Source organism: Loxodonta africana, chromosome 1 (assembly GCF_030014295.1).
Source record: "Loxodonta africana isolate mLoxAfr1 chromosome 1, mLoxAfr1.hap2, whole genome shotgun sequence".
Taxonomy (NCBI): domain Eukaryota; kingdom Metazoa; phylum Chordata; class Mammalia; order Proboscidea; family Elephantidae; genus Loxodonta; species Loxodonta africana.
The window spans coordinates 47,572,168-47,596,551 of record NC_087342.1 but is presented as its reverse complement, the minus strand read 5'-3'; the positions used below and the strand labels follow the sequence as shown (position 1 = coordinate 47,596,551).

General features: G+C 42.7%; 1 protein-coding gene and 1 long non-coding RNA gene across 7 annotated transcripts in view; one reads left to right on the top strand and one right to left on the bottom strand.

Annotated features, from left to right (window-relative positions):
* RREB1 (ras responsive element binding protein 1) overlaps window positions 1-24,384 on the bottom strand; it is a 145,572-nt gene that overhangs the window by 98,540 nt on the left and 22,648 nt on the right. The gene's annotated exons all lie outside the window — the stretch shown is intronic.
* On the top strand, window positions 447-12,808 carry LOC135230590 (uncharacterized). Its single transcript, XR_010321166.1, has 3 exons — window positions 447-6,160; window positions 6,813-6,904; window positions 10,535-12,808. It is a non-coding gene; the product is annotated as an uncharacterized LOC135230590 (long non-coding RNA).

The window sequence follows — 24,384 nt, the reverse complement described above, 5'->3', positions numbered from 1 at the left end:
CTCCTCTTGGCAGGCAGCCTTGCCTCATCTGTTACCTATTTCTGCTCCCTTGCCTCTGCACCTTATTCCTCATTCTCTTACCACCCCCTCCACCTTACTGGCCCATTCCTACAGCCTCCAGGACAGCCTCCAGCACTATCTCCTGTCCACCAGCCTTATATCTGTAATCATTCCCTCTCTGATCGTTTCTTCCTCTGCCTGTAAAGATGCTCATTCTCCACTATTTCGGAGAAATATTTTCTGGTTCTTGCTTCCCTGGGCATCTCGTGTGCACGCGTGCATGTGCGTGTGCGTGTGTGTTGGGGGGGGATATCCTGCCCATTAGAATGTTAACTCCCACAGGTCAGGAACCACGTGTTTTATTCATCTTTCTATCTTCCATTGCAACCAGTCCATTGCTTTGCTCAGGGCAAAAATATATCTAATATCGGTTGAATTGAACATTATTAAAACTCCAAAAGACGTCAAAAAGAAATAAAAATGGAGAAAAATTATTTAACTCAGCAAGGATATCGTCACTGAGAGAGCAAAGCTTCACTCCAACAGAAGCAGAACCCAGGTGGTAAGGTTTGACAGGTGGACACCAAGTGGAAGCACAAATACTGAGAAACACTCTGCCACCAAAAAAAGACAAAGGAAGGCTAAAAAATGGTAACTAGAAGGTAGAGCAGCAAAGTCTATGAATCCTTTTGAAAAGAAGACCTGAACATACAGGAAGGCTAAAGAAAAGGCATCTGTGAAAAGGAAAGGGGTCTGGAAAGGGAGATAAGGGAGGGAGAGAGGTAGAGACGGAGAGGGGCACAAGAACAGAGACAGAAACAGATAGTGAGGAAGAGATACTGGCTGAACACAGAGCCAAAGGACAGAAGGAATAGCAGAAATGAGGTGAAAGGAGGGGAGAACGTGGTGTCTGGAACAGTGAAAGCATTAGCAACAAGTGGCCACGAACCTCCTCCTGAGCCTGGGAGGATAAAAGGGAACAGAGAGGAACATTAGAGGGGTACATGAGGAAGCTCAAGTTGAAGGGCCTTAATCTTGGGCACGCAGCAGGCACTTGAGTATCTGACTGAGTAGTAACAATCCCAGGAAACCCTGGTGGCGTAGTGGTTAAGTGCTACGGCTGCTAACCAAAAGGTCGGCAGTTCAAATCCGCCAGGCGCTCCTTGGAAACTCCACGGGGCAGTTTTACTTTGTTCTATAGGGTCGCTATGAGTTGGAATCAACTCGACGGCAGTGGGTTGGGTTTGGTTTTTTGGTTAGTAACAATCCCAGTGGTAGAATTCTTGCCTTTCATACAGAAGACCTGGATTCAACTCCAGCCAATGCACCTCATGTGCAGATCCTACCTGTCCGCAGCAGAGGCTTGTGGGTTGCTATGATGACAAAAAGGTTTCAGAACAATTTCCAGACTAAAATGAAGTAAGAAGAAAAGCCTGGCCATCTACTTCCAAAAATGAGCCAATGAAAACCCTACGGATCAAATGGTCTGATCTGCAACCAGTCACGCATGGGGATGGCGTGGGACCAGGCAGTGTTGTATTCCGTTGTGCACAGGGTTGCCATAAGCCCAGAGCCTACTCGACAGCAGCTAACAATGAGAAATCTCAAGAAAAGAGGAAGTGAGGCCATATGCTGTTGAGTGGGAAGAAGAGAACAGGGGAACTGATGGCTTAAGGACCGCAGGACCCCAGCGCAAGTCAGAGAAGGACAAAGACCTCCCCAGTGGCCAGGGACTGGTGCCGTGTACAGACGGAACCCTGTCAGTTAGCTTAGGCATTCAGAACCACATGCTCTCCAGGTGCTCCTGAATAAGAGTGGGCCTCCTCTCTCCTGCTCCTGACAGTGAGTACAACCCTGTTTCTGACGGCTGGTTAAAGGGAAGAGGGGAAATCGTGTTCTCTCAAATAGCTGCATCTTTTATTCCTGTTGTCAGAGGCAAGCCTGTTACTCCCCACTCTCCTCTGCACATACAGATGCCCAATTCACGTGCTGCTTGCCCAGACAGTAAAAAAGCAGATTCCATAAGCATATATTTTGGGTACTCAGTCTACATGAGAAGAGAAAACATTTCCCAAAAGCCAACCCAAAATGGCTTTAAAATCTCTTCCAGGCTGAACTTGGTCATTCCAACCCAGCGGTGCCTTGATGCAGAATGTCGCTGGGCTATCTGCATGGAACTCACTGGAGTCCAGGGGTGCAAACTACCCCTTCCGCACCCCCAGCTGCGTTCCCCGGCTCTTTTCGCAGGTTAGGCTGGCCTGGGTAAACGATTCAGTTAGTGTGAGTTAGGGGGCTCTTTTTCAGGTGAGTTCTTTCTTCTTTTGTTTAGATTTGACTCAAAACTTACTTCAATTATCTCTACTTCTGTTAGAGTACCTAAGCAAATTAAATCATTTAAAGTGAGGAAGGGAAATGAAGTGGCTGGGTCTTCAAAACGACTTATGCAAACAGCCCCTCCCCCACCCCAGCCCTACCCTTTGGACTATCTCTGCCCTCTTAAACTACGAAAATCCAAGACAAGCTAACTGCTTCTCAAAGGAAGACTCTGGACTCTGAGTGTGAAAACCCTGTGGTTAAGCCCTGGCTTGCAGAAAATGAAAAATTTCAGCAACTCTGGAATGAAATGTCATGTTCATAGCTACACAAAGTTTCACAGCTGTTCCCAGCCAATATGAAAACCGAAAGGGGAGATTCTATCTTTATCCTCTACCTCCTAACCTAGAGTCAAAGCTGGTACTGTCCTGGGCAGAGCTGCCAGAGAGCATTTTCAGTTCTAGTCTGCTGAGCAGAACAGACAAAGGAAGCAAGGGAATGCATGGGGCCAGCAAAGTGCAACCAAACAACAAATACCAGGCCCACCTGGAAGAAAGAAAATGCAGTTAATAATTTAAAATTGTGAACGGACACAGTGAAACAGAATTGCTTGAAAGGTGGTTCTCAAAGTCATTTAGAAAGTCCTTTTCAATCCGTTCAAAATGCAAAAGGTTAGGTTGTCAAACGCAGCCTAATTCTATCTGAATATTCCCGCTGGGAGGAGAGCAACCCTTTTACCAAGTTTCTTGGAAGGAAAAACATGTTTTCTCCTACTAAGATGAAAGTCCAGCTCGTAGAGACTCAACACACACCTTCTTCAGACCACCTCGTGGAACCATGCATCCCTGAGACTGAGAACACGGTACCACGGAAAATGAAAGACCAGATAAGACTCAAAAGGGAAGGCGAGGAGGCAGGAGAGCCTGAAAGTTACACACACGTTAACCGAAGAAAATGTTCTTCTGGTACAAACGAACTGCCTCCCTCTGAGAAACCACTTCCCACTACCTCCTTCGTTCTATTTATTGTTCAGTTGTAAATGACTGGGCAACTGCTCCCTGGCCACGCGTCTCAAGGATTGGCCAATCTGTGTCAGCAGCCCATACCACATACACAAACCACCAACGAATGAAGCGCGTGATGAGGGAGCTTCATGTTTTATGTGAAATGACACCGACACACTGCACTTCCTGCTAGTTCTGACATACTGTCTCTATTCAAGAAAAAGTAAAGAGCTACCACAGGGCCTGCTGGATTAGCACCCTGAAATCACTTAGGCAGAATCGCATTGAGGATTAAGCTAAGGAATGGATTCTGGAACTACATCACCTGGGTTCAAGTCCAGGCTTTACCACTTACCCTCTGTGGTAAGGGGCATTCCCTTAGGCATTTACTAACCTCTCTGTGCCTCAGTTTCCTCATTTGTAAGATGGAGATGATAACAATACCTACTTCATTTGTTCATTGTGCGACACAGGTGAGTTAAGTATGTAAACACTGTCTGGGACACGGTGCAAACTACCAAAGTGCTTGCTATCATCACGCATGTGTTCACAGCTAACCCAGGCTTACTGTTCACACACACTAGCAAGTGGGTACCTGCTCTTCTGGGTTAACTCACACATCGTCAGGTCAAGAGGTGCTAAAGACATTCCATTCATCTGGAGCAGTGGTTCTCAAACCTGAGCATGCACCTGGAGGGCTTGTTAAAACAAGGATTGCTGGGCCCCACTGCCAGGGTTTCTGATTCCATAGGCCTGGGGTGGGGCCTGAGAATTTGCATTTCTAACAAGGTTTCAGGTGCTGCTGCTGCTGCTGCTGCTGCTGCTGCTGGTCTGGGTGCTGCACTGCACTGTGTGATGGATGCACTGCTCCATGGAACAGCTAAGTCATGTTTTATGCCCCAGGCGTACGCCTTTTCTAGTTGATTTATCTGAGCCACAGGAGATGAAATGAGAAAGGAGGGTGGCAAAAACACTTGTGGCAAAGACGTTGCCTGCTCAGAGAACATCTGTGGGCTCACAGATATTCCCTAGCACCTCTGCAGTCGGGCAGGCCGCGTGACTAGAAGTTCCGGCCAATGGGCTGTGAGCAAAGGTGACCGGCATTGCTTCCAGACTGAAGCTTTTAAAAGCTGGCCTGTGACCCTCCATCTCTGTCCCCTTACTGTGGCACCCCAGAAGCCATGCAGAATGGAAGAGGTAGTTCTATGGTAAACGCTGCCTGGATCCTGGGGTCACTGTTTGGAAGAGGGCTATACTAACCATACTAGAGAGCTGCTAAACCTACAGAGGTTTCACCTGAACAAGTAATGACATTTTATGGTTTGACCACTGAGATGTCAATGTTTATGTGATACTTCAACATAGCTTAGCTTAACCTGAATAAAACAGTTCCCATTACTATCACTGAAAGGACATTTGAACGATCAGCCTGAGTGGGTCCAAGCTAGTAAACACAGATATGAGGTGTTTTATAACAAAATCAGCTAGAAGGAATTCTACCCTACTCTCATTTACTTTATCCACCGAAATAGATAATTTTTTTTTTAACCTATTTTGGGGTCTGTTAAAATCCCTCGTAATTATGTAACAGTGGCTTAAAACTGAGCTAAGTATGCTAAGACATATTGAAAATGTGAAAAACAAACACACTGAAAGATTCGGATCAAGAGTCCCGTGAAGCAGAGCATACAGACCCCATTACTAGAATCCTGACTCCAATCCCGCCCCTGCAGGGCAGGCCAGGAGTAAAAGGTTTCAACTTTATTTAGTCAATCGTTTATGAATCGATAATGTATTTCGCCCAAATGGGAGAAAGGGGATCTCTATAAGGTAAAAACATCAGCACTTAGCCACAAAGCTGCTTAAAAAACAAAAACCAAAAAACATAGTCTCTAGCTATCCTAGGAAAAGTTTGCTGTCCACTGGATACCACCTACCAGACTATGCGGAATTAAACATAATAAACGGGTCTCCTCTCCCAAAAGTTAACACCATGCAGACACAGACACACACACAGCTAAAACAAACAGCCATCCAGAACACCTCAACAACTTAATCAGAATATTTAAGAAACACACACAATTAGAAGGGAGCTGGGAAGAGAGAATAAAAGAACAGAATAGAATCACAGAGGGCCTTCCTGGTCTGTAGAGCAACACAACACTTATGTGGAGGGCTACCTATGAGGAGGACTTCTAGTGGGACCAACAACTAATCCCAAAGGTTGGAGAATTTCTCGCTGGAATTCTACCTGGCTCTTCCACAGAGAGCAAGAGAACAACTCCTTTGCAGATCCACACGGACACATTTTACACTCATCCACTGAGAGGCTCAGTGGCCCTCTGATCTCCACTCAGCACTGGCTAATAGGAGCGATGAGAGGAAGGGGCCCTGCTGCTCTCACCCTCAAGCACACAGCTCCTTGAGCAGCTCATTCCCTGGGTGTGTCACATTCCATCTCTTTAGGTACTTCCATGTGGAAAAAAAAAAAAGGTAAACACTCATGTAATACATTTGGTCACATAACTCAGCTGTAAAACCACAGTTAAAAACAATAAAGGCCCCAATGCTAAAAGTTGAATTTCTCTAATATTCTTATCGCTTTTGAGCAACTGTTTTAGAATCCCCAAGTGGTACGGTTAATGCGCTTGGCTGCTAACAGAAAGGTTGGATGTTCAGTCCCACCCAGTGGTACCTCAGAAGAAAGGCCTGGTGATCTACTCCAAAAAAAAATCAGCCACTGAAAACCCTATGGAGCACAATTCTGTGCCAACACACAGGCGGTCGCCGTGAGTCAAAACTGACTTGATGGCAACTGTTGGTTAGCAACTGCTGCGTTTTTGGTAAGTGGCTCCCTCCCCTCTTTTTCATGTCTTTCAAGAGCTATGAGAAAGTCACATGACCTCGTACTTATAACATTTAGATTTTAGGGAGACTAATATGTATCTTAAAATGGGATTATGTCTTTCTTTTTCATTAAGGAATTAACACTGGGGCATGTTCTCTTATGACACTAGATAAAATGGGAATGATCTGCAAGTAAATAATAAGTAGGTTTATCAATAAACACAAAGCTAAAGGGAACTCAGCACCACGTCTCGCTCCTACTCTTTCATAAGGCCCACGAACTCCCTACTATTTGAGAGCTTATAACACTCATAACGTATCTTCAAATCAGAGTCCTTGGGTTTATCTGTAAGAGAAACATGGGAGGAAAATACACGTGTAGAAAATGAAAGCCATATATAAGCAATTTCATATAATTTTTGCAATCTAACTTCCTCAGTTTACTTCTCCCATATTCATGACCATAAGAGAAAATCAAGCCACAAGTAAATTCCTGGGAATTTGTACATCTTAAGCCTTATGCAGTCAAAATTCCCTTTTCATTTACTCATGTCCAAAGAGGTTTGTGCGTTCAGACTCCTACCGATTGTCCACATGTCACTAATTTATTTTCAAGAGCTTAACAGGATGATTCTCTGTGTTCCCTAGTCCCAACCTGGCTGGGCCACCTTCTCCTCAGGGTCACAGGACCTGAACATGCTGATCAGCTGTTCCCCTCTGGCCTCACCACTGTGGACTCTGTAAGTACCACCAACTTATACCCAGATAAATCTCGGGCCACTCTTGTGTCACGCCCCTGAGCTGTGCAATCTTTATGGAGACATAAGGGTATGACCAAAACCAGTCCTTGGCTAAGTGACTCCCAAATCAGCACATCCCACCCACTTGGAGGTTCCTTCTCAGCCCAGAGGCTGCCAGGGCTTGCTGCTCCTGAGTGAGGCCTGGCTCACAGACCACATGACTACTGCTGACATCCTGGCTAAGACCAGCAATCAAGTAACATTTCAAACCTCCAACAACCTTAAATTAATTGTTGAAATTCTTTCTGTCTCAACTCCCACCCCCACCCCCACACCCCACACACATGCACTTATAAATAACACTATAGCCAGTGAAAGCAATTTTGGTCAGTGTTTCAAGCAGGCCAACAGCACTGAATTTAAATAAAAGAATTACATGAAGAGGAAAAAGCTTTTAAGATAAATAATGGATGTTATGCGCCGAGATGCTAATAACTGCCCAACAAATTTCTGTCATGTCCTTCAAGTGCTCAAGGGGCATCTAGTATGAGGTGAAGGAGCACTCCTTCCCTTCCTCCTCCACCCTCGGCCTCCAGGCCCAGAGGAGGTCACTGGGCCTCTGGTTCGTGGAGGCTGGTCTCCAGGCAGCCAGCAACTGTTCAAATCCATGTCTGCATGTCTCCCTCCCTTCACCTCTATCTCCACCACCCCCAACCTCTCAACAGTTGTTCTCAAGGTCCCACCCAGCCAGCAGATGTCCGCACATCCCTCCAGCCAGCTGCAGGGCCAGTCCACAGCTATCACAGAGAGCGGGAGCCCAAGCCCTTCCACCTCAGACACACCCCCCAGCAAGGCCTCCATGTGCTGTCCCCACCCCAGAGACACGGACCTACGACTTGCTTCTTGGGTCTTGGGAAGTAATGGTTTTTATTACTTTTCCAATCTGCTCTGAGCTTCTAGCATTCAGAGAACTAATTTCTATTTCTTTTATGCAATTCATACACATTTCCTTCCCTCGACAGTGTCTCAATCATCTACCCGTAAGACAATAAATCCACCATCAGCACTGGCAATCAGGAGGTATGGTTTTCATGCTACTAGAAGACTGAATGTCAAAATTAATTACATTTCAAAGAGAACAATTTCTTTTATTAAAAAAAGAAACAAAAAAAACCCAACTTGATTCAGGAACAGAATGGCTTATACCAAGCTCATTCATATGTTAACTATGTGTGACAGCAAATCTAAGTGCATAAAGGAACTTTAAGCAAGTTTTAATACTATTGAAAATTGATAAATGAGTGTTTAAAATGTATAAATACTCTCTAAGTAAAGCAGATAAAACCCAAAATGCTTGTGAACCATCAGCATGTATCAGCTATTCTGGGGATTTCCACGTCCATAAATACTTAACCATGGAGCGAGAGAAAGAGAGAGAGGGAGAGATTTGGTGCAACATCGCCAAATCTCCAGTTGTAAAATGGAGCTACTGAAAAGAATAAAATTTGCAAACAACCTGAAAAATAGAATAATCTCTGCCAAGTGAGCAAACGTTACTTTTCAAAGTTAGGATTACCCTCTCCTGGACAAAAGTGCCATGCTGATGCCTTGTTCAATTCTGGGCACTAACAGGTATGGTCTGGGACCCTCCGTACCGAGCTTTTGAAACCCGAATGACCCAATTTATTTCCAGCCATCAGGAGAATTTCCAAGCAAGTCTTTGCTCAGACTTGAACTACAGAAGAACATTGAGCATAACAAAGACTCATAGATAGAGGTCAAGGGACCTCTAAAGTCCTTTCCAGCTCTAAAGTTGATCATTTGCTGGTTTAAGGTTAACGTGATTTAAATACTTAAGTTTTATGAGTGGTTAAATTTTGGATTCTTTTTCTACAGAGACTGTATCTTCCAAGCTACCTATGATCTCTCGGGTACCCAAGAGTCTTCTTTATCATCTGCCTTTAAAAATTCATGACACTTTATATATTTATAATCGACTCAACAGCAATGGGTTTGGTTTTGGGTTTTAGTTATAAATGCAAAAGAATTATTCACATGAGGAACACAGACAAACAACCTGGCGATGTTATGTGAATTCCATTTGACCCTGTTAATGAGTAATTTCCTTCTATAAATCTCAGCAAAATAATTTTCCATATAAAACTCCTGGGTATAAATCATTCCAAAGTATATTCCAAACTTCCCCATCTCCTTAAGCAGAGTGCAGTGAATCAATATATGATTAATCTTTTGGGGGAAGATGACTAAGGGTCATCATAACGAACAACTGTTATACAACGCTGCCTTCAGAAACTACTGTACTGTCTATCCCTCGTTGACTTTTCCCCCTATACCATATGGCCTCAGTTGGCCATGTTTTTTCATCAAAACTTTTATTGAGGTTAGTGTAGGTTCACATACAATTCTAAGAAGTAACACAGAAAAACCCACTATAACTCTTATCCATTTCCCCAATGGTAACGGGCACTTTCTGAATTCTTACTTATCACCTGCCACCCTTTCTTACTGCTCCCAGGGTATCACCTTCTGATGGCTTTTCTCCACCCCAGCCCCAACTCTGGTTCTAATCTGTTGACTGGAAAATGGGAGAGACAAGGTGGTGGTAAAGAGAGGGCCTAAAGGATTATCATGAATCAAGAAGGGCAGGACTTTTAGCATCAGGATCTCCCAACACCTATGTGGGCTTTTGAAAGCTTTATTTTATATTCGCCACCTCCCTACCCCGATGGCTCTCTCTCACTCACAGGCACATCAGCTGGATGTTCTGGACCTACCGTGTCAAATAAGCACCCTCCACCTAAGTGATGTATTACTTTTAAGTCACCTGGGTGGGTATTAGCTAATCACTTGCTGCTTCCATACTGGTAATTGGTATTCTGGGCAGTGCCCAATGTCTCACTCTGATATCATCTACCAAATGCTGCTAATAGTTTGAAATGAATACACATAGCCTTAAAAATTTTAAGTTTTTTTTCCTCCCTGACCTCATTGCCGTTTTTGAGGAAGCCTTTAACTTATCAGTCACTTGCACTCCTTGGAACAATTCAATTATTTAGTTAAACGAATAAAGTTGTAAAAAAGATACGATAAAGAGCGTTATGATTGTGCTTCAGAGACTTCAGTAAATAAGAAAACTGTCACTCTGTTCTTCAACAGCATTAGGAACTTCTCAAACAAAGAGGCTTGATCAGGGCAGACAGAGAGGGGCTTATCAGCTTAGGAAACGGGAAGGATGGTAAAATTAACTGTCACACAGTAAAATATAACTCACACTGATGAGGCCAGTGAAAGAAAACAAGGCAAAGACAAAGTGCCCACCTTATCTATTTACATAACACCTAAATATTCCAGTGCTACAAACCACCTTTTCCTCAAGGGTCATCTATACACGTGGCCTGAGAGGAAGGGCAATAGCCTTTATTTGAGGAGGGGTACGGGGAAAAAGGAGGAGGAAGGAAAAGAGGAGAAAAAATGAAGACATTTCTTCTCTGAACTACAAACGCCTCACACCGTTCACTCCAACAAGCTGAAATGCTGTATCCTAGGTATTCCAAAGGGAAAAAAACAACTGCATTTCTTTCGTATTACCACCTCCTCTCTCCTCCACAGACCCAGCTCTGCCAAGTGGGAAACGGTTGCCATCAGTCTGCAGAGAGCTGCATCCTGTGTGCTGGCAATCTCAGGGAGAGGCGGTGTAAACACATAGGACAGCTCTGGGAGGACCCGTGGAGAAATCAGGAGGGGGTACACTGGCCACAGATCAGTCCCCGGTACAGGGGAGAGTTCGCCCTCACAAAGTTAACAGGAGCTCTGAAAACAAACTGTGGAAGACCAGGAACCATAAAACACAAAGCATGTGCGACGTTCAAGATGCTAAGAAATACAAGGTTTGTGCTCTGAAACAGATGCGCAAAGAGAATTCAGTTTCGCCTCACGTGATAGTACAGTCCTTTAGCTTTCAGAGTGCCAGACAAATGAGGATCAGAAACATGTTTCACCCAGAGTAAAGATGGAATGAAAAAGAACCCCCTCCCACCCCAAAAAAGGGAAGAAAAGAAGCCAGGACACACCAGAAATAGCTTATGTGAGTCTGTTTCTAAGCGCCAAAGGGTCTGTGCATCACAAGAGAGATTCCCTCGCAATGTGTGTTATAGGGAGTCCAAGCATTACTATATATGGTATGTTTACGGAGTGGTTAGACACAAACAATGCAGAACTTATACGAGACCAGAACTTGCTTTGAAAGAGCTGGTTGTGCTGCATTTATGTCCACAAGATATCCCCAAAGTCAAAACTAACTGCAGATGCTTCAAGAAGAAAAGTCTCATGACTTACTGGCACTCTTAATTGCAGTGACTCCATCTCACTGCCCTCCAAGGCTGCGTGCACACACACTTCCTTCTCCATCGGCTCCTCCCCTCCCCACCGCCCACTTTCCCCCTCGCCGGTCATCCACAGCGGTCCCACAGAGGCAGAAATGCACGCCGAAGAATGTCTCTGCTGAATGGGGCCTATGTTACAGGACCCAGGGCCCGCACCAGCACTCCACCGATTTCTCGAGAAACAGCTGGCCAGGCCGAGGCCTGCCTCGCACAGGCTCCGCATCTCCACGGAGTGTTTTCATAATGTAAAGGGTTCTGCACAGAAGAGGGGAAGCCAGACACTGAAGTCTGAAGATGTTTTAAAGTCCTGGAGGAGGAAAGGAGGGGGGGACAGAGGGGGAGGGGGCAGACAGAGAGACGTGGGGAGAAAGGCTTCATCACTGGCTTTAACAGTCTTGCCCAACCTGTTCTACGGTATGTTCTGTTAACTCCTTTCTGGCAAATGGATGCAAGCAGCTGCCCCTCTTGTTCCTCCTTTTCCCCACAACTGTACCAAGGCAGACTTGTGGAGAAAAGGCACAAAGAGACTAATCCATAATTTTTACTATATGGCATGAGACCTTTACTATCAGCTGCCTGAGGCTGTCATCTCCCTGGATGCTACTAACTTCTCTAACTCTCCTCACCCCACCTCTAGAACAAGCAAATCAAAGTTGGGGTTTGTCTTTTCAGAAAGAAAAACATTACCTTGGTCCAGTTTTCAGGCACTTGAACAATGTACTATATCAGAAAGTTATAAAGTTGTTTTGCTTTGTTTTGTTTGACATTAGCATTTACAGGGTTAATGGACAGCCTGCCGACCAGAAATTTCCCTGCTTAGCAACAGAAGCATCAACTAAGCCACAGGGGTTGTTTTGACACAGGAAAAACAGTTTCTACCTGGTGAAAATACCTGGTGATGATGTTTCAGTTGCCATTTTTAAGCAACAATCACAGGAGAAGAGCAGTAAAAAAACTACGGTAAAAAGGAGAAAACTCCCAAAACGAGACTTGCTCAGCTGTGAGGTTCAACTCAAAACCAAAGCATTGATACAAGGTACCACATATATAAAATGTCTCTAAAAGCCAAAGACGACTTCAGGGTTCAGAAAACTGCTCTTTGTGAGTTCACGTTCCCCTAGCGTCTTGTTTATAGCTGCTTAGCCTTTACAGCTATCTCAAAGACTTCTCAGGTGGTAGTAGATTTTTTTAAATCCTTCTCAGACAGACTCCCCCCATGGTGTGACGAACAGGAAAGCAGGAATTTTACAAGAGATTATATAATTTTTTCCTTCAACATGTTTGTTTGTCTCAATTTTAGCAAAAACGCAAATGCAACCCAAAAGGTCTCTATAATCTGCCTGAAATAACAACAAATCAATACATTCCTTGAAATTTAAATATCCACTTTAAATTGCAACTACAGAAAGCTCCCTCATTTTCAGCAAACAACTGTTTTGTTTTTTTGGAAGCTCCAGGATGCTCGAATGCTAGGATGTTTACTGTTTTTTTTTTTTTTTTTTAACAGAAATTACTCTCTGTAGCCAAAACAAGGCCCCAAAACAGAACTAACAGACTCAGTAGCTGAATACAGAAAGTGCACCAGAAAAACATATTAATACATTCTCTTAACTAAAATACAGTTAAATATAATGTAAAGAAGAAATAATGTCAATATATGCATGTACATGTACAATTACAGGGCAGCAGAACATACACGTGAGAAAAACAAAACAGAAGTGAAAATTTTAACATCAATGCTAACACTTTTGGATAAGGCCTTGTTTTAAAAGGAGAGAAGAATGATAAATTTAAGTTATTCAAATGGTGATATTCGAATACTCTAGAAAGCCACATTGTAGAGTTTGGTTTTGACCGTTTCCCTTAAATTCAGAACTGGAGAGAGTACTTGACAACACAGATGGCATGCAAAGATTAAAAAGAAATAAAATGACCAAGGAAAATAAAACTTTCTCATTTCAACCCAATTTAAAATAAAATCACAAAGCCACACAGTTTGAGGTTATCAAAAGGCACGCAGGCAAAATCAAGCAACAAAAATAATCTCCTCCTTTAAAAAGTTAAATACTTGCATTTATTCAGAACTCTACACTAACAGTTTAAGCAAATTAAGTCTTTATTTCTAAAACTTACATTTGAAAAATGTAACCTGGGTCAAAGAAACTCTAATGTAAACAAAATGGTGGTATTTAAAGCAAAAATGAGGCCTATGCACACAAAAAAAGTTTAAAAAAAAAAAGGCCACAGTGATGCCCGCTGGTCTCAGGCAGAGTGGGCTGGCCCGCCAGTTGTATCTAACAGTTGTGCTCAAAACAACAAATGGTGCATTCATAAACTGCAAACCCAGAGGCTGTTCAGAGGCTATAAAGTCTGCAAACGAAATGATGAGCGGCTGACTTTCCTGTTGTTCCACAAAAAAGGAGTGGAGAGAGAACTGAATTCAGTTAGAAAGGCAGGCTGTCACTGCAGCTGTGGCAAAACGGTGAGCTAGAGGTCTAGATAAAGAGGCCCCGAGTACCACTTACCCTTTTCCAACAAGAGCTGGGCCTAATGATAACTGACTAAACACCTCTACAGAAGACAATACAGTATTGCAAGGATCCTCTCGAGGGAAAAGGCCTGAGTAGAAACCAGAATCTGAAGCCTTCCTCACCCTTTCTGGTTTTAAGAAAATATTCAACATCCCCAAAATCCATAGCCCCAGTTCATGGGGTTAACATCCACAGCCTTATTGCTGTGACACTGACTCTCCATGTCCCTAACAAAAGAAACATCTGGTACCAGCTACTCAGCATCCCTGGTAATTCTGTCAGAGCTCCAACTTCTTAAAAAATTAATTAGTGGCATTTACACCTACCAGGCAGGCGGCCTGTCAGGGTGCTAGCACAGGTACCACGACACCTCATTTAATAGGAAACTCAGGTTTGCAACAAGCAAGCAACATACAGAAGAATTTCTAGGTTTATTTACCATCTCCTAACTCTTTCAGCATGGAGCCCTGGTGGCCCAATGGTTAAGTGCTCAGCTGCTAACTGAAGGGTCTGAACCCACCAGTAGTCCGTGGAAGACCTGGCAATCTGCTCTCGTAAAGATTACATACTAGGAAATCCTGTGGAACAGTGGTCCTGTAGGGCCACTATGAGTCAGAATCAACTCGACGGTACACAACAACTCTTTAATAAATATTTTTTTAAAAAGTCCCAGTGGCTCAAATGTATTCATTCATCTCAACACAAGTTTCAAACACATGTGTAAAAATAACCTGTTTATAACACAGTTATCGAAGCCTGATTAGAGGTATTTATTAGAATCACCTGGGAAACTTTTTCAAAATGGACATGCCCTAGCCTTAAGCCAGACCTACTGAATCAGAATCTCCTGGGGTGGGGCCCTGGCATGTGTATTGTGGAAAAGTTTTCCCTGGTTAAGAATCACTGTTTTATATGCTTCAGCCCAGGGGGAAGTGGCATAAAAATAAGGCATACAGAAAATGAGACAAGTCAAAAAGGTGGTACAATGTAAGCCACTGAAATTGTTCTACATTCATATCCTGCTCACAGAGCAGGGGCACAGCCTCCGGGTGCAGATGGTAGTGCCCCTGGTTCAGAAAGCTGGCTGCTGGGTGGTTTTGCCAGTCACATGGCTGCAGAGTGGAGCAGCAGGAGCCACGTGCTACATCCACAGGTGTCTCAGTCACAGAGTGGGCCTGCCCAGCGGTGAGGCCTGACCACACGGACTGTCTCGGAGGAAGAAAGATCACACTCAGCAAGGTGCCGCCGTGGCAGGTGGCCTTTAGCCATCAGTCCTAACGCTGATCGTTACCAAACAAGCATCTGCTGTACTCACTGGTTAGGTCCTTTAAATACTGAACACTAAGAAACTGCATCACAGCTGAACAGGTTATTACTATTATCAAACCGATTCTGGCCATAGAGACTGTTGAGGTAGATCACCAAATGGGGAGATGACAGGGGCACTCCACTTTCAGGAGGGGTGACTGAAGAGGCAGGGTGCAAAATGACAGGGGCACCGGGTTCTAACTCCAGCATGGCTGTGAAATGAGTCAGACTGAACTCCCAGCTGAGGACTGAACACGTGAAGCAGCTGTGGGTTAAACAGGCTGTTTCGCCCCTCTGGCTTCATCTTCAGAAGGCAAATCATTTTAGAAAGGGGAAAACGTTGCTTAATAACTCTGCAGAAGGGGCCAGAAGCAGCCGGTGGCAGAAGCTGTCCGGCTTCCAGCTCAGTAGACCTATTGCTGACATTTTCCTGGTCTAATTACACACCAGCGGTTCCCCTCTACTTTCTCCTACACCAATTCCTATTCCCTCCGGTTCCAAATTAACTGCTGGTAATCTCTGCCACCCCTCCTCTTAAAAAAAAGGGGGGGGGCACTTAGTGGATAATTTTCTAATTAATAACTTTTCATTTAAAAACAGCCATCAGGTAAACAAAATGTTTTAAAGTAGACCGATACTGGGAAATAAGTACAAAATGTGGTGTAGCTCATGCTTACGCAAAACGTCTGGAAAAAAAAAAAAAAAGACCATAGACTAAATGGGCAAATTTATAATAAAAAAAAAAAAAGAAAAAGAGCGACTCCCTCAGAGCGTCCACATTTCCTCATACCCCCTAGGGAGGAATTCTTTTTTTTTTTTTAACAACCTCAACCTTTAACGGGCTCTTTGAGGATCTTTGGTTGTTCATTAAATGGTTACTTCAGCAGTCAGATGCAGCTCTGCCCGTGGCGGTGCCGAGCACGTCAAGGTCTCCTGCGAGATGCAGACGCTCCCTCACAGCAGAAAGCTGGCTCCAAACACCGCCTCCTCGCCACCCGCCCGCGCCCGCCGGTCCGCGCCGCTCGCCGCAGGAAGCCGCGGGCCAAAGTCCGAGGGGCCAGGCTCCACCCCCCCACAGGCCCCGCCCCGCCGCCCGGCGAGCCAATCGGCGCCCGCCGCCCTGACTGACGGGCTCCTTCCCTGCACAAGGTGTCACCCAAGGCGGGAGCCGAGAGAGGGCGGGCGGCCGGAGCCGGATGGTCGGTTCCAGAGACCCCGGCCGGCCATTCGCCGCCCTCCTGGGAGAAGGGAAACGAACTCGAGTTTCCCGAGACGGCGGCTCCCGCGCGTAGTTGTATGAAAACTTTCGTTTCCCTTAGGTGGAGCTCGCTTTACACGGGGTCCGCTGCATGGAGCCCGTGGCGGGCTGGCCTTCTCCTTCCTCCTCGGGAAGGGTCCTGCCTGCCCAGGTTCACCTCCCCAAGAACAGCTACGGGGTGGACGGTGCCCGGCGGCGCCCAGCAGATCTTTCCACTGAATACTTCACTCCCTGAGCTATATTTAAACCTAACCAATCCAACCACCCGCATTCCTAACGCTTACAAACCTGGGCCAGAAGAGGACAGGAAAGTCCATCTTCCAGGGGCGAGTCAACGCTTCAAAATCCTAAAGGGCATTCGTTTTCTCTTCACAACTCTAAACCTGCAGACTTGTTTGCCATAATCGTTTCAACAGACCTGTAAACGACTGTCCAGCTAAGGGACTTAAAGGATGCCCAGTGGCAAACTCCTAGTGCTACGATACACGCTGCATGGAAGGGCAGGTGGAGAATAATTTTTATTCTAAGTAACCTTAAAACTTACGTGTCATTTTAAGTCAAAAATAAATACAAATTACTATTTTCTAGGATAGAGGCAAATGTTTTAGAATACGATTTTTGAAACACGCATGTTTTACCCTATATTTTGTTTATACTTAGCAATATTTCATTCTACCACTTGGTTTATGACTTATTGTGCCAACTCCGGAAATCAAACTGATTATCAGAGGACAATCCCCAGTAATCCTGGAGAAAGGGAAATCCCTAAAAAATTGAAAAAGATCTTTCAGAATCACCATAATTAAATGTTACATTGAGAACTTTTCATCCTAGAAGTCAGCCCTGAGTAAATCTATTTCTTTTTAATGAACATAGAAAAAAAAATAGGAAAGAAAAAACAATGTTCTAAAATCACTTTCCTCACCACTCAGATGGAGCATCTGAACAAATCTGTTTTAGCCTCAGTACATAAAAATGCTAGGCAAAGTAGCCTTGTCTTAGGCCCACATAACTAAAGAGGGGATATTTATCCTAAAGTGTGAAACGTGTTGTCTTTAACCTAAATTCTCAATAATTTTCAAAGAGGGGATATTTATCCTAAAGCATGAAACGTGTTGTCTTTTCCCTAAATTCTCAATAATTTTTAAAAATTCTACCATCCATATGACCTTGGAATCTCTCATTTTCATCTGTCCCTTGCAGTACACACTCTTTGCTAACCATTCAGCACACTGCAAGCCCTGATAAAAGTAGTTAATGTTTACTGAAACCTGCGCGTGAACTGTACTAAACCCGATAGGAGCGAAAGGCAAAGTTCTGTTAACAGCATCCATGTCCAATAAAAAGGGGAGGGAGGTGGAGGACCAGACCAAGAAAGATTTTTTTTTTTCCTATTTTTGAACCTAAAATTTTAACTGATGAAATAACAAATTTCCAGTCTAATGAATGTCAATATTCATCACCAATATGAAAAGATGCTATTATTTTTCTGCATTTTTGTTATCTTTTTAGAAAAGTTTTGGCACAAATATACTTCAATTATTTAACAGATTTTTCTTTCTTTTCTTCACAGAACTTAAAACTGCAACAAATCTGTTTATATCTCATGTTCTTTCACAATTCTTATAGAAGACCCAACTACCAGATCAATAACCTATTTTAATTATACTCTTAAACATTTATTCATTTAAATACCTGCTTATAGGTTTCTGAGGAACTAATTTATACAAAAATAAATACAACATTTCAACAGTAATCAGCTAAAATATTTTCTTCCCTTAACCCTTTAGTTTTCCAAATGTAAACACAGTTAATTTCAGTCTAATCAGATCTTTAATTCTAACTTTTCTTATTGTATTCACTCTAAGCATATTGAGTTAAATATCAAAACTTACTGATATTCTTAATTCACTAATAGTCTCTTCCTCCCATTTCTACACTATTCCTTTGTTCTCCAATTACCTCAGTTAAAAGAAAATTTCAACTTACACACATACACACACACAGACTGTATCCAGAACAAGATGCTCTCAGGTGTTTAAAGCCAACTTTCTCTCTTCCCCCATCCCCCCTAGCTTAAAGGGCAGCAATAGAACCAGTCACCTTGGAAACAAACATCACCCAGTGTTTGCAGAACAAACAATGGTACCTTTTCAGCCAGTACCAGGCAGGCAGGGCAAGGGGCAGCCAAGCAATTCTGGGCCATACAGGAGTGTTAACATATTGCATTCATTCAGTGCACGAAAAAGTAGTTCAGTACTAAAAATGATGTGTTCTCCCAAGTGTGAACCCTTGGCTAGAAACCACAGACAAAATGAGTAAGATTTAAAGTCAAATAAGGCTACCCCGAGTTTGAAAAAATCTTCTCATTATTTTTGGGATTGTTTTACATACCTCATGAATAAAGTAAACTACACTCTTGCCACTGAGGATTACCTTCTCCAGCAACTAGGAAGAAGCTGCTTAAATCTTTTTTTTTTTTTTTTACAAGGACACTTCATCTAATTACTCCCATGAAACCATTACAACGGTTTTCTTTTAGTATGCCACCATATATTGGTTTAAAATGTATATACGGTTTGATGCTTTAATCCACTTTAGAATTTCTGGTATCAACAAAGAAATCTGACTGTAAGATGGAAAATTAAGTGTCAATTTCTAGAACATTTTTAAAATAGTGTCAAATAGACAGACAAGTACATGTATAAAAGCCTTGCATAACAAGAACAACTTTTTGACCTTGGATAACAATTACTACTAAACTTTCATTTACTGAAGGCTTACAAAGCTAATCATTTTGGGTAGCTCAAGATTTGGAGGAGACTCTGTTGTTAGTTTTTAATCTGTATATTTTAACCAATAAAAAAGAAAAATACACAAGTGTTCTCCAGATCCTATACAATTTTTAAATGTGAAATGTAAGTTTCTTCCTTATTCTGGGTGTGTGCCTAAGTTTTCCTTCCCACCAATTAAGAGAAAATTCTGGGCCCAACTCAATCACTTGGACGATAGTCTGCTGTCAGTTAAATACCACAGTAACTGGCACTTTCTATCACCTCCAGCCTAGGGGACAAATGCCTAATTAACATGGACCAACAGGCAGCTTAAACTGGAAAAGTGCCTGTCCTTTTTCTTTCTCTTCTTTTTTCTCAAAGATTTAGGTCTTTAACATCCTTGAGTTAAAGTGCACAAAGGGTGTCTAATGCCATCTGACTGAGGTATAAAAGTCTAATTAACTAATGCTTTTTTTGCAGTGACAGTAAATCAGTTAACATTATTCATCTTCCTGACTGGGCATAAGTAAGTGATGAGGGCTTCTGAAAAGAACTAAAGGGTTACACTAGTTACTCCTGAATATGCAAGGAAAGTCTCAGAGTGATAAGTGATAATACTGAAAAATACTCTTAACATACAACCCTGGCCTACAGCAGAGCAATGCTCTGAAAAGTGAAGCTGCAGCCCCAGGCAGTGAGAGGAAGAGGAGGAGTCAGGCGGCCGTGAAGTGACTCGTTCACCCATCCTTCCCTTCCAGCACCACAGAGGGCGGGCCAACACAGAATTTATGGAGAACTAGCCTTCCTCTCCTTGATTTAACACTTCACCTTTCCCAGGAACTTTTTTAGTAGATCAAACAAAAATTACCACCTGGAGTAGTTTGGCTCCAACAGTTCGGCCAGTTAGGCTAGTTTCAGTTAATCAGTAAAACAACAACTAGTTTAGCATCTAACTTCTTGGTTTTATTTGCCTATATATATATTCAGCACCCAAATATGTAGATGTATATTATGCCCATATTAGCAAACCACAAATCTACTGAATGCATTCATTTAATGTCAAAATCTGGAGAAAAAAGCCAAGAAACAAACAACTTCTGAGCCATAGCTCAGTCTGTACTCAAACAATGGCAGTAACTACAGCAGCCTGCCCCCCCAATCCCAACTCCCTGTTCCCCTCCCAGCAGGCTTTCCAGAAGACAGGTCCTTCCCTGGGTGGCCCGGGGCAAGGCTCAGGATGAACCCAGAGAGCACAGTCTTTGCTTCCCCTCCCAGATGAGGACTGCCTCGGGATAGGACTGTGAAGAGTCAGCAAGGCTTTGGAGAAGGAACTTCCAGTCCTGAGCCACTCCCTTCCTCTCTGCTCTGTTCACAGATCCAGTGAAACCCTAAGACCTGGAGTGATCACCCCAACTGCAGCAGCTTCCTCCATCTTCTTGAAGAACACAAAAACCCCTCAAGGGGGCCGGGCTGGGAAAGGAAGTGAAAGGAGGCCCAGGTGCCACTGGTGGCTTTATCTTTTCCCCTCCTCAATATTTCTATCAAGTTTCTGTTTTCGCTGCCCCCTCATGTAGGGGATGTGAACTGATGCATACCTTTTTAATGAAATTCTAAGGGAAACACACACATCTGATTAACGACATGCTCTTACAAGCCACCTGATAATAAAGCACTCTTGAAAGCATCAAAGTTCAGAACTCAATTCATTTTGAAGAAAGATATTTACGCTTTGTTTATAGATAGATCTAAATGGCTTTTTGAGACTTGTTACTCACTACTTTGTGCACGAACAGGCCTTAAAAATCATCTTTTCTCCTGCTCAAAAAATAAGGTAGATTCAGAGCAAACTTCACTTACGTATTCATAAATTTATTATGTATTCATAGGCCCCCTCTTCAAATAATATCTCTTACTAAGAGCTTATTTACTATATCTCTATGTTGCCTAGTCATTGGGACCTGAAGAAAGCTACCGAAGTTGAAAAAAAAAAAAAGCCCTCATTAAATAATTTTTCAAAACAAAGCAAACCCCAAATCCTTAAGATAAAACTGATAACTCATTTCTATTAAAAAAATAATAATAACTAACATCTACAAAACAAAGGCAGAAGAGAGGGTGCTGACAGAGTCCCCTTTCTAATCCAACCTCTACTGGAATCGGAATTGTAAAAGTGCTTTGGAATTCCTGACGTTATGTTTGGAGGGTTCTTTCCCCAGAAACCTTTGTGAGGTCAGTATCCAACAAAAGTAACTGTTGCCTTTGATGGCCTAGTACCCAGGGGCCTCACCACAGAGGGCACCAGTGGTCAGAGGAGGTATGGGTCCCACTGCACAGATGGCAACAGCCACACTCCATGTACTAGAGAGCAGAGCCCTTTACCCAGGTCTGCTGCCTCTCCGGTCACATGTCGACCTCTTCATAAAAGTAGTTTTCCCTGTTCTGTAAAAGCCAGTTTTATTACTTGTAAGAAACCCAAACAACAGGGTGTTTTTGGTGTCCTGGATTCCCATACCTCACTCTTCGCTCTAAGTTAATATGTACTTATTGTGCACCCCATTTTGCTAAGACACTGCTGAAGACTTCCTGAAAAGCCCATCAAAGCCAAATATCACATGAAACATGTTGAAAATACACAGACACTGCATAAAACTTAAACAGAACACCTACTACCAGCCCGGATTTCTAGAAAAAAGATGCAACACTGGGGTGCGTTTCATTCAGATAATAAAAGAAATCTCAAGAGATGAGGCCCCTCGTCCATTTTAAGGGGGCTAAACAGTATAAGAACTTTGTTGTCAGAACCCAAGGACAGCCTTCATGGGAAGCATCACTGCTGAGTAATAACTAAGTTACTAGCACCCTCATTTTAAAGAGAGGAAAGGAGTGGAGATAAGGTTTTTGAGGGGGTCTCATTCCACTGACTGGTCTTCTGGCTGTTCCTTTGCTGTAAAGCTTTCAGGATGTTCAGAATTCCCCTTAGAGTGATGGCACTTTTCCTTTATATGAAAGTACAATAGTTTCTTTCCTCACAAAGGTTTTTCTGTTTGCTTTTACTGACTAAAAAGAAAGAAAATACTGCATAAGGGTGTCATTATGTCACCCCCTAAGGCCATGATCAAGGGAAGATATTTTGCCCATTTTGCAGATGGAAAAACTGAGGCACAAGGTTTTATTATCTTTTCATTAACCATAATCAAGCTAGTCTCCTGGCTAACACATCCAGTTCTTTCTCTAACAGGTCATATTAGATTAATTAAGAGAGCCAAGTGAGACATGTCACGAGGTATGTTGAAATCTCTGACAATCTGGCTGATTCAATTCATCTGTCTTAACATTCTTTCCTTTGAAACGATGAGATCAAGGTGATGTTAAGGGCAGCTCTAGACACTGTTCAGGAGATGAACAGGTAGGAAACAAAACGCATCTTCATGATTTGTGACACAATGGACTTCAGATCTGTTTGCCTTCCCTTCTCCACCTACACAACAGCTCGTGGAGTTAAAGAATTCTACTTGCAGTTCAGAGTTGACTTAATAGTTACTTTCATGACTTAGACCTTAGAATTATTCATTTGTAGTATCTGTTAGTATCTGTCTTCCTATGGGGCAGGGGTCCTCTAGGGAGTTATTTCAAGGGATACACTTATTCATATGCTCATCAAGTCAATCTTCCATATTGTACCCCTATTTTACAAATGTATGAAGATGCTGTTGTCATAAAGATACAGCCCACTAAAAATGTTATTTTAAAAGAACTTTTTGTCAATACAGCTTCCCCAACAGATTCTAAAAATATAATTAAAATCATGCATGGGCTTAAAATTTTTTTTTAACATTAAAAGACAGCCTTATACCTGAAAAGATTGGGAAAAACTGTGCTAGAATGTCCAAATAACATGACATTGATTAAAGCATAAATCTACAACCACAGGTAAGTATCGTATCGTTTGGAATCTCTGCAGCACAATGTCCCATGTAAGAGGTAAAACATCTTCCTCTTAAGAGAATGTGATCCTTTAGATTTTTTGAATTGCTCAATTTGTTTTTAATCGGTGACTCTCAGCTGTTCAAGGTAATAGCATGACGGATCATACCCTTTCCAAAAAATACATTCTGTCTGTTCAGTATGTTCCCCTTTAGAATAAATCAATTTCTGATTAACTATGTATTTAACATGTACAGTAGAAATTTTAATCCTAGGTCGTTCATTTAACCAGGAAGAATCCCTTAAACACCAATCCATGATTTAAAAAAAAAAAAAAAAGTATTATGCCACATCAAAATAATGTGATTTTCATGTCAAAGAATATTTAATAGTCAGAAAATATTTATCATATTAAATTTTTAATACATGTGGCATAATTATCTTAAAGACAAGTGCAAAGTGGGATTTTTGTATTCTATTGTCTGCAAATGCAATAAATGCCATTTTTATATATGTGTATATACCCATAGAAGACCATGTAGCAGGATATATAGTACATTATCAATGGTGTGTGTATCTCTGAATCATGGGAGAAAATAATTTCATTTTCTAATCTTTTTTGTTTTATTAGGATTTCTTTCCTTTTTGTTCACTTAAACAGTTTTTCTACAATGAACATGAATTATATGCACAATAAAAAACAAACATCTAACGGGAAGAACAATTTTTAATACTTAGGAATATTTCCTTTGTAATCTGAGCGACAGGATAATGGGTCGTCTATCTTCTTCATACCCCCTGGTATTACCTAGAGTGAATGTGAACACTTTCTAATGAGGAAAAATGTTTAGATAGTAGTGTGGTTTTGACTGACTGGCTCTTGGTGGAACACTGACAACACCTGTCAATAAGTGCATCAGCAGTAACACCTGTGGCTCTAGAGAAGCGCTCAGACAAGCCCACTGAGGACAGAAATGCAGGCTGGATGGGGCAGGTGTGCCCTGATACCTCAGAGCATCTACCGCAGGAGACGAGGTTCCATTTCCAGCCCACCCATTGCATCTCTCCGGGCCTCATTCTCCTCACCTGTCAATTAAGGGGGTGTAACTGGAGTGTGATCCCTGCAGTTCCTCCCAGGGCGAGAGTGCAGGATTGTAAGCAGAGAAGATGCAAATACCGTTTCATCAAACCAATCCCGGAGCAGCTACTTGTCCACTTGCCCAGGGTGCTGTTAAACTGACTTCACCCATTTTACTACACGTGTCGCCCGACAGACAGCAGA